The sequence below is a fragment of the Euprymna scolopes genome, chromosome 26, assembly GCF_053919585.1.
Source record: "Euprymna scolopes isolate OS-2025 chromosome 26, ASM5391958v1, whole genome shotgun sequence".
Classification (NCBI taxonomy): Eukaryota; Metazoa; Mollusca; class Cephalopoda; order Sepiida; family Sepiolidae; genus Euprymna; species Euprymna scolopes.
The window spans coordinates 38096743-38108411 of NC_136507.1; positions in this window are offsets into that span (position 1 = coordinate 38096743).

Genomic DNA, 11669 nt, shown 5'->3' on the forward strand with positions numbered 1-11669 from the left:
TAGAATTCTAATCTACTCTGCTATGGCAGGCACCTGCGCAGATGTGAACTCTTTGCTGTATAAACGGACGTATATAATTTTTATTCACGTTTTACGTTATTTAACGTAGTTTACCATCTCCATAATTTACAAGAAAGTAAATAGATTTTGTAAAGACTTACTCAATATATGCAACTATGTTACACGGTTAAAGTACAAATGACAAATATATTATAAACTAGAAGTCTTGTTGGACAATTATAGTGCAAGCTGAAATCTTAATGTAAAAACCCTTTCGATGTACAAACCTGCTTATCTACGAAATCACATCCACACATTTTTGAAGTCAATAAATGCCAGCAAGCTTTGTATTCTAATTGTTTCTACAATCGAAAAGTTAGATTTTGAAATTCCCTTCCTGCTCTTTTGCATCCGTAATTGTACTTATATGCAGAAAATTAAATGTAAGGTAAACCAACATATCGTCAATATATATATATATACATATATATATATATATATATATATATATATATATATATATATATATATATATATAAGTCTGACGAATCCTATAGTGGATGAAACACCGAATATTCAGTGTAGCTTAATCGCCATATATATTTTATAAATTACTATATATATATATATATATATATATATATATATATATATATATATATATATATATATATATATACTTCATTTATTCGCATAAATTTAATATATGAAAGTATAGATTTATGCGTAAACTTTAAGTATTTACTTCAAAAGTGCTCAATACGTAGGTTGAGCTTGTTAGTAATTTATAAAATATATATGGCGATTAAGCTACACTGAATATTCTGCGTTTCATTCAACTATAGGATTCGTCAGGGTTATGCGCGAATTCTGTCGTTGCTTCTTGTTTTTATACATGTTGAGGATTTCTAGTCGGCCAATCAGCGTTCTAGTACCCACCGCGCCCCTTCCTACCAGCCAATGGGCATGCATTTTATCAAACAAAGGATCTGTTTTAGAACTAGCAAAATAGCTTTAAAACTAACAATAACAATAGGAAAAAAAACAAATAAATAAATTAAATTAACATGAATATACATAAACGATCACATACATATATATATATATATATATATATATATATATATATATATGTATATGTGTGTGCATTGTTGTGTGCACATAGGGATATTTATATGTATAAAAAAAAGAAGGAGAACGACCACTTAAACCCACTAACCTAGTTCTAAAACAGATCCTTTGTTTGATAAAATGCATGCCCATTGGCTGGTAGGAAGGGGCGCGGTGGATACTAGAAAGCTGATTGGCCGACTAGAAATCCTCAACATATTTAAAAAACAAGAAGCAACGACAGAATTCGCGCATAAGCCTGACGAATCCTATAGTTGGATGAAACGCTGAATATTCAGTGTAGCTTAATCGCCATATATATTTTATAAATTACTATATATATATATATATATATATATATATATATATAGAGAGAGAGAGAGAGAAAGAGAGAGAGAGAGAGAGATAGAGTAATGTAGCTAATATTTGTATGGACGTTCTCGCTGATCTGCTATGTTGTACATGCAAAGAAAGTGTTGTATGTAAATAATTTTTTATATAAACAAAACAAATAAACACAGACATATATATATATATGTGTGTATACGAGTGTTTATGTGTGTTTGCAGAGGTATATAAGTGTACATAACTACATGCACATATATATATATATATATATTTATATATACATATAGAGGTATGCATATATATATATATATATATATATATATATTAATGTGGAAATATGTATATTCAATTATATATAACCGTTAATCATACCAATCCCAAATGTATGAATCTCAATGTAATTTGCGTATAAGAAATACATGACAAACATTTGTACTCCACATTTCAGGATGTTGATCATCTTACAATTTATTGCGTCAAGTATGGTGACATGCGCAATTCTAGACAGAACATGTTTCGTAGCGCAAAATAATTCATTAAATTTTTAAATCAATCAATGCATTTATTTCGCATTTACCTCGAATGAAAGAAACGCACATCACTTTTGAAATAGAATGTAAATAAATGAAATATATAGGAGTGCATTACTTCAGAACCTGTGCATTCATGTCCCCGAAACTAATATCAAATAGTAGATGCGTTTGTACAACTGGGAATATTAGGTGACTAAAATAACACCATTAAATATGGACTCAATTATCTTTAAATCGCAAAAAAATATATATTTAATAGCAGGGACAATTAAAAATGCCGCTGAAATGGACGACTACATATAGCTAGGGAAGATCGTTACAAGTGAATCTTTTATCATGACATAAAAAAAAAAACAGTGAAATGGTTTTGCAGAAAATAACAACACTAACACTGGGTATGAGGAAGTCACTAGCTTTACAAAAGAGTCAAGTATAGCACCAATGAGAATACGGTATTATTATCTCCAAAAATAGATTTATTTTATGCTAGGAAGGAAATATACAAATGAACAAGTGATCACGCTCTCTGCAAAATGATTTATGCGCGCCATACACGTAAGGCGGACTAATCAGATACTCGACAAAAATAAAACAGCAAGGCTTAGCGTAAATAATCCCCAACCGTTGAGGTATAACTTTATATATATATATATATATATATATATATATATATATATATATATATATATATATATATGAGTGTGTGTGCGTGTGTGTATGTGTTTGTTTGTGTATTTATATGTAGATAGATAGATAAATAGAGCCGTTGATAATATTTGTGTGAACGTTCTCTCTGATCTGCTAAGTTGTAAATGCACAGAAAGAAGTGTATGTAAATATTTATATATATATATATAAACAAAAAAACCACACACATACACATATATATATGTGTGTGTGTGTATGTGTGTGTGTTCCTATGTGTGTGTGTGGGCATATATACAGAAGTGCACATATCTACATGTATATATATATATATATATATATATTTATGTATACATATCTCTCTTCTCTTGCTCGTCCGTCGAAGTCGACGATGATCAGGGTATCAATCAGTTCCGCGTCAGGGGTTTGTGCGTCCTAAGATGGCTGATGAGGCCAATCCGTGCTCGGCAGTCTCTTCCACACTCTGGACACGTGAAGGCGGTATCGGCAGGCTGTGAACCGGCAGCTCTCTCCTTCCTCCTCTTGCGCTTCTGCTGGTCGTGTGTCATGCGTTGATTCTCAGCCTTGTCGGCTCCTAGGCTGATGACGCAACGCCAGGCCGAACGTTTAGCAGCGCGACTCTCCCAAGACTGGGGGCTGATGTCAAAGTCTGTTAGGGACGTTCTCAGACAGTCTTTATATCGTTTCTTTTGGCCCCCTGCATTCCGCTTTCCCTGGCTGAGTTCCCCATAGAAAAGTTGTTTGGGGATTCGGCTGTCGTGCATGCGATAGACATGGCCTGCCCACCGGAGCTGGGTTTTGCGGATTATGGTGGTGATGGTATGGAGCCCCGCGCGCTTCAAGACTTCTGTGTCAGGAATTCTGTCTTGCTAGCGGATGTTGAGAAGATTGCGGTGGCATCTGATGTGGAAGCCATTCAACTGTTTTTCATGTCTTTTATATGGCGTCCAAGTTTCACATGCGTATAGTAGGATTGTCAGGACGACCGCTCGGTATACTTTAAGTTTGGTTGCGAGTGTAATACCTCTCCTCTTCCACAAATTGTCTCTAAGTCTTCCAAATGCACTGCTCGCTGTGGAGATCCTATGGTTAACCTCACTGTCAATGTTGGCGGTGCGGGACAGGGTGCTGCCAAGGTAGGTGAATTGCTCCACAGCATGGATCTTCTGCCCTTTGACAGTGATGCCGGGTTCATGGTATGCATCTCCTGGGGCGGGTTGGTACATGACTTCTGTCTTCTTTGTACTGATGGTGAGACCAAAGTTGTCACAACTGGTGGAAAATCCGTCCATTTTACGTTGCATCTCTATCTCATTTGGGGCATTAAGGGCACAGTCATCGGCAAAGAGAAGATCTCTGATGATGGTTTCCCTCACTTTCGTGACTTCCTGCATTCGCCTGATGTTAAACAATTTCCCGTCACATCTGTACTTGATGACAATGCCAGAGTGACTGTCTTTGAAAGCGTCCTGGAGCATGGCAGAGAAAACCATGCTGAAGAGCGTCGGGGCTAAGACACAGCCCTGCTTGACCCCGTTGGTCACAGGGAAGGGCTCTGAGGGGTAACCGTCATCCAGGACACGGGCGGTCATGCCCTCGTGGAACTGCCTGACAATGGCGGTGAACCTGTCTGGACAACCACATTTTTTCATGATCCGCCAGAGGCCATTTCGGCAAACCGTGTCGAAGGCTTTGGTCAGGTCGACGAACGTGGTGTAGAGGCCCTGATGCTGCTCGACACACTTCTCCTGCAGTTGGCGTGCAGCAAAGATCATATCAGTCGTCCCGCGGCCATCTCGAAAGCCACACTGGCTCTCGGGAGACGACCATCTTCAAGGTGCACCAGCAGGCGGTTGAGAAGGACGCGGGCCAGGATTTTCCCGGCGATAGAAAGAAGGGATATCCCGCGGTGGTTGTCACATGACTGACGATTTCCCTTGCGTTTGTAAATGTGAACGATAGTAGCATCACGAAAATCTTGCGGTAATTCTTCACTCTCCCACACGGATTGGAAGAGTTCTGTTAGTCTATAAAAGCAGTGTAGGTCCACCAGTTTTGTATACTTCTGCTGGAATTGAGTCGGGGCCGGGGGCCTTCGCAGAGGAAAGTTGTTTGATGGCTTTGCTTACTTCCTCTGATGAGGGTGGGATGTCGAGCTCCTCGTTGATAGGCTCCTGGCGTAGTCGGTCGATGGCTTCATCGTTGATGTAAGATGGTCGGTTTAGCACACTGTTAAAGTATTCCGCCCATCTATCAAGGATCTGCTTTTTGTCATTCAAGACAGTTGTTCCATCGGAGCTAAGCAGGGGGGAGGAGCTAGAGGACTGGGGACCGTAGACAGCCCTCAGCGCATCGTAAAACTTCCTCATATCCTGGTTATCGGCATGCTCCTGGATCTCATCTGCTTTGGCGCTGAGCCAGGCATCCTGCATGGAGCGGAGTCTGGCCTGCACCTTGCTGCGGATGTTGATGAAGGCAGCTTTCTTTGCGAAACACTTGGGGTCACTCTGATGTGCACGGAGAAGTTGGCGTTTCTCCTCCAGGAGGGGCTGAATTTTCATCAAACCAGTCCTGGTGCTTCTTTTGCTTGGGTCCAATGATTTCGAGAGCGATGGAGTAGGTTGAGTCTCTGAGGTGTGCCCACTGATCTTCGATAGCGTCCGAGATGGTGAGGGGGACAGATAGCTTGTCGTTGATTGCTTCCTGTAGCTCATGGATGACATCTGGACTTTTAAGTCTTTCTAGGTCAAGGCGCTTTGTGACTTTCTGGCCCTGAGGCCGCCTCTTGGGTTGGATGCAGAGGCACATTTTGGATATGATCAGGCGGTGGTCTGTCCAACAGTCGGCACCACTCTCAGCCTTGGTCAATCTTACGTCTCTCCTGTCTCTTGCCCTGATGATGACGTAGTCAATCAGATGCCAGTGGTGGAAGCGTGGGTGCATCCACGACGACTTGCTACGGGTGGGTAGGCGGAACATGGTGTTAGTGATTGAAAGGTCGTGTGCAGCGCAAAGGCTGAGCAGCTGTGGGCCGTTGCTATTGCACTTGCCCACTCCATGGTGGCCAAGGACCCGGTCCCAAGTGGAATGGTCCATGCCAACGCGGGCATTGAAGTCGCCGAGGACGATGAGCTTCTCTCTCTGCGGAGCAGCGGAGATGAGGCTTTCCAGATCTTCATAGAACTGGTCCTTGGTATCTTTGGGGTTAGTCATGGTTGGTGCGTAGGCGCTGATCAGTGTGGCGGTTCTTGCCTTGTTAAGCGGGAGTTGCATCTTCATCAGCCGGTCATTGATGCCGTCAGGGATGCTGACCAGCTTCTTCACGTGCTCAGTCTTGATGGCGAAGCCCACGCCAGCCTCTCTGCGCTCCTCGCTGCTGCGTCCACTCCAAAAAAAGGTGTAGCCGCCACCTGACTCTGTCAGTTGACCCTTGTCTGAGAGGCGAGTCTCACTGAGGGCTGCGATGTCTACCTTATAACGGACAAGCTCCCTTGCTACGAGAGCAGTTCTTCTCTCGGGTCGGTCAGCTCTGGTGTTGTCGAGCAAAGTACGAACATTCCATGATGCTAAGGTAAGCACCAACCCTTTTTTTCTCATGGCTCGACCGTTGTGAGGGAAACCCCGCCAGCCGCGGTATGCTGGCCAGGGGTGATGATGAAGCAGCTATGTTTAGGGATCCTTTTATCGCCCCGTCCTCATGCCATGGAGGCGGGCAGAGTGATCCTGAAAAGGACTGCTCGGTCGGCCAGACAGTTGCCTGCACCCCCTCGCTGCTTCGGTCGAGTGGAGTACGACCAGTTTCTGGGCCGCCTGTGTGCAGGTTTGCAGCTACAGCTCCCAGTGATTTCCACACCTGCTGCTTTGCCGCTCGCCCATCGCCACAGGGCTTGGTGCTGACTCAATGTTTAATACCCTGACTTGCGCTGGATTTGGATTATAGTGAGGGGGACTTGCGCTGCATCGGCCTCACTCTCTCGTCCTGGTCCGCCCAATTCCAACGGCAAGACATAGTCGAGACGGCTGGGGACGAACAAGGGTGCAGGAGTTGCCGGAGGGAGGCAAGTATGCCATCCAACCGCCTAAGGGGCTCCACTCCATCGTTTCTGTCGGGGTTGCTCCCCTAGCCTTATCCATTTCCATGGCTCTCACAAGGCAGTGAGGCCATTTTACCCATGGCTGGGATAGGGATTGGTAATGTGTCAGGGCATGTCCACACGTCGGTGGGCCGTAGCACAGTCCCTCTGGGACTCCCTACTGTTCCGAGATCCTCTACTGATTCAGCCTGGAGACGCATGACAACCAGTTACCGTGTGTGACCACGAGGAGGCACAGCAGAGGTCTTGATGATGGAGAGGCTGTGTACTGACAGGAGAAGACTTACGCACTCGGCTTCTCGTTTCGCGCAAGGCTAGCCAGTGGTTGTTGCTGAGAGCGAGATGGTGCGTAAGCCAAGACGCTACCTTATAGCTAACACACTTGCGCATCACATCACCCTGTGTGCATTGCACACACACACACATAAATATGTATGTATACATATATAAATATGTATACATACATATTAATGTGGGATATGTTTCTTCAATTATATTTAACCTTTAATCCTACCAATGCGAAATATTTGAAGCTCGATGAAGTTAGCGTATAACACATAAACGGCAACAATTTGTATTGAAAATATTAAGAGGTTTACGGTCTTAAAATTTATTCACTCAAGTATGTTAACATGCACAATTCAAGACAGCTGCTGTTTCGTACCGAAAAATAATTAATTAAATTATTATCTCATATAACTCGTATGTAAGAAAAGGACTTTACACTTTTTAAATAGAAAATAAATAGGTATGATTGAAAATACAGTAATTAAGACCGAATCTGCATTTATCTTTTTTTCTAATTATTATGTAATCCCTAATTTTCGAGTAAAGTCACAAAATTAAATTTATATATATATATATATATATATATATATATAAATTTATATTTATATATATATATATATATTAATTTTATTTATACAAACATTAATGGCTTCATATGTGCATACATGTTTCTGTAATCACCCAAGTTGGGGGATTACGTCTTCAGGCCAAGAATTACCGTCGAAAGTGATATTTCCACCAAATACATTTTCCTATTTCGTTTATCAAGTTAGAATGCAACCTGGGTGGGAGTCATAAAAAAACGGTAAGAGGATAAGTGAGGCCTTTGAAGATAATAAATATCTTTTTCATTTCTCCTTCCCCCCCATCCAACCTAACTATTAGTTTTTATGGCATAAGGTACTTGAGAATTTAGTTTTTTTTGTCTTGGAGTCTGTAAATTAAGAACATAAGCTATGGTCACTAAGTACTGACCGGTGCCTTTTAATCTACATCCACCCACACATACATGCAACACACACAACACACACATACACATACACCAGCACACACTCACGTTAATACCTATATTCAAAAGCGAATCTATGCTGTACGCTTTTATTTTACTCACAACACACGTACTGAAACTAGGCAATAACTGTAAGACTACGCAGGAATAAAGATAAAATTACAATAATGTAAATAAAACAAAACAAAAAATAAATAAAATTAATAAAATTAATAAAATTAAATTAAATTAAAATAAATTAAAATGAAAATGAAATAAAAACAAATAAACAAACAAAATATGAATAAACATAAAACACGAAAGTTATCTAAACCCCATATGTATCTATATATACTAATATATCAATATACTTATAAATGCCTACACTTGATAACTTGATAAACGAAATAGGAAAATGTATTTGGTGGAAATATCACTTTCGACGGCAATTCTTGGCCTGAAGACGTAATCCCCCAACGTGGGTGATTACAGAAACATGTATGCACATATGTAGCCATTAATGGTTGTATAAATAAAATTAATATACCTGCTCTGTTCACTCATTAGGCACTATTTTGGTAGACACATGTTGTTTCATTGGATGTACTTCTAGGAAACTAAACTCTACTGGCTATATATATATACATATACATATATACATATATATATACATATACATATATATATATACATATACATATATATATACATACATATACATATATATACATACATATACATATATATACACATACATGTGTGTGTGTATAAGGTAACGATTATGTGAGTAAAAGTGTTCCCAACCCTATTTACTGTATTGTATCTTGAAGGATTGAAAGTAGATATTTTAAATGGAATTTGAAAGTCGTGACAATGATCAAACTCCCACAGCAAATAGCGATTTAAAAAGAAAAAAAATAGAATGATATGAGTATTCTACCGTGTGGAGTATTGTATATTTCAATAATCTTCTATTTTTCCGCGATTATATTTGTGTTCGTGAAATTATTCGATTGCACTTTTATAGGAAGTAGGTATTCGATTAACATATCAAACACATTTTTATTGACATCACAGAGTAAAACATTTTAAAGAATATCAAGTGCAACGTGACCTTGAGCATATCGAACCAAATTGATATAATTACATCCGAATTCAAGCGAAATTAAACAATTTTAATTGAAACATTAAAATAGTTGTACCCTTTAAGTAATTTCCGGTTCTTGTCTCTTTATATTTTTTCTTCCACAGCGAGGTATTTCGCGTCATGAAATAGTCAGTCCTAAGTAACCGTCTTAAGAAGTTGGAAGATGTAATCTTCAGTATTCGCCATAATTAGAATACAATAAGGAATTAGTGGACACTTCTGCACACACAGGAGTGTCGGAAGGCGGGAAATCTAGTTTCTTATTTTAGTGCAGGCTCTTTAATTTCAAATTAGAGTTACGACTTCGGCATAATTATTCCCGGGTGTACGAAGAAGTATCCGGAAAAAGTGTAGAAAAACCAAAAACTGACTCAAAATTACATCCATGATGCAAACGTTTTAAGTTTTTCCTACAAAATACAAATTACCAATCTTTCTTTTAAAATATTGTTGTGTGAATCTGAATTTTGAGAAACTCTCGCTTTGGAAACGACCTATCATTACTATGATATTCCTTAATACTTTAAAATGTGTTTTGTCTGGATTTAAGCCTGTGTATGTCTGTGTGTATGTCGATGTGTATGTCTGTGTGTATGTGTGTTCGTTCCACATGCACTAGCCAAGCAGAAAATCCAGCATAAAAAAGGAGCAGTAGATTCTTTGATAAGACAGGGACGCATTTGCAATTACACGGACGCAAAGAGTGCCGACTGTCTTGTAAGGCTGATGGTCTTAAAATGTCAATAGTTTGAAGACTTCATAATTCATATTATTCATTTTTCGTTTCCTATTTTCCTTAATATACTAAGCATTTCTTCTAAATAAAGGTGTGTTATAAGAATAAAAACAATATAAACATATGGCGTTCAACTTATCTGTATAATACTTTACTATGTGTAGTTTATGTTTGTACTTACTTCATTATGACCTTGCTTTTTTTTTAACGAAAATCCATTGTCCATTCCCTGAAGTTGCAAGGCAAAATGCGAAAGAGCTGTGACTTGATGCTCGATTGGCAGGGGGAGGGAATAACGAAAATAGAAATTGTAAGGGTATAGTTAGCGTGTCACGTTTTTTCATTATGTGTTCCGCCTTCTCTGATAGAGAACCGCGATGTTGACGCGTTCGTTTTGCAAAAGATTGGCAGATCATTATCGAGATGTCACATGGTTTCCTTATGTTACTTCTGGGCTCAGCACAAACTCTCAGTTGACACTCCGTAATTTGAATACACATGCCATATATCTGTAACGTATAACAAACACGTCGTAGCAGAGGACTTTGAGAGGAATATATGACAGGTAATAACTCGATGTTTTGTTGTAACAACGATATTTCTTTCCTCATTCTCCCGCCATGCGAATGTTTTCTTGTCGAGTGTGACGTCATCCGCGTATCTAACATTATTGTGTTCTCAAACTTCCTTTCTGTCTTTTTTTTTATAAAGAATATTTTATGTTTTTCTTACTATTACGTCATTTTGCACACGGCTCGGTATTTAAATATAGGCGCCATGCGCGCATTCGCGTTCTATTACATTTATTTATGTAATAGTTTTTTTTTTTTTTTTTTTTTTTTTTTTTTTTTTTACAAAGGCATCACCACATTATCAAGGCCCAGAGGCCACTCAAGGATAAGGGTTAAAGAGTGTACAGTAGAAATTGGTCAATATAGTAATCATTAGTAATGAAAATTTGGTAAATTTAATAACTTATATGGAACGGCTCATCAAGAACTTATTTACTTTAGACTTGAACACAACCATATTGTAGTCAGCCGGAAAGCAGGAAAACGGAAGACAATTCCACAGGCGTGCAGTTCTAAGAAAGAAGCTTTGTTCATGACGCCCGGTATTACCCTGTCGTAAAATAAGCTTCAATATGAGATTTTAATTTACGCAGACATCGTATTTATTATCATACTAGCATTTCAGTCCGGCGTTGCCCGGGTGTTTGGAGGTATATGTTGAGCAAAAAAAAAGTGGTAGTAGCAAGGCAAACTAGAACCCGTGCTGTGAAGAATGAAAGGAATGGGGGGAAACGTGACGTCTATGCTGTTACGACCACCGCCAAAACGGAAGTGGCGTAGGTTTAAAATTAAGGCTATACAATCGAAAGGAGCGCATGACATTCTAAAATATCGGTGTAAAAAGCGCCCCCTGTAGAAAAGTGCCCCGTTCAAGGTGAAGATATTAATGTTTTTTGCCAATTTTTTCTATATTTGTCGTCTGAAAGGTCGAACTTAATAACAATATCAGTGTTGGTATAACCGTCGCCTCTGTCGAAAGTTTTAGGCAGCCATGACAACATACATACATTTATATATTGGCAACTAAAAATTTTCCACCCTAACCGATTAAAAACTTGCCTTATCTCTGAATAACGTTTATGTAAAATTTCAAATGTTTAGACCAGAAATTTTCTGAGTCATTTGGTAGAGGTTTCAGAGGTAATTTTTAAAATTTTTGACCCCTATTATGACCCCTTAACATTTAT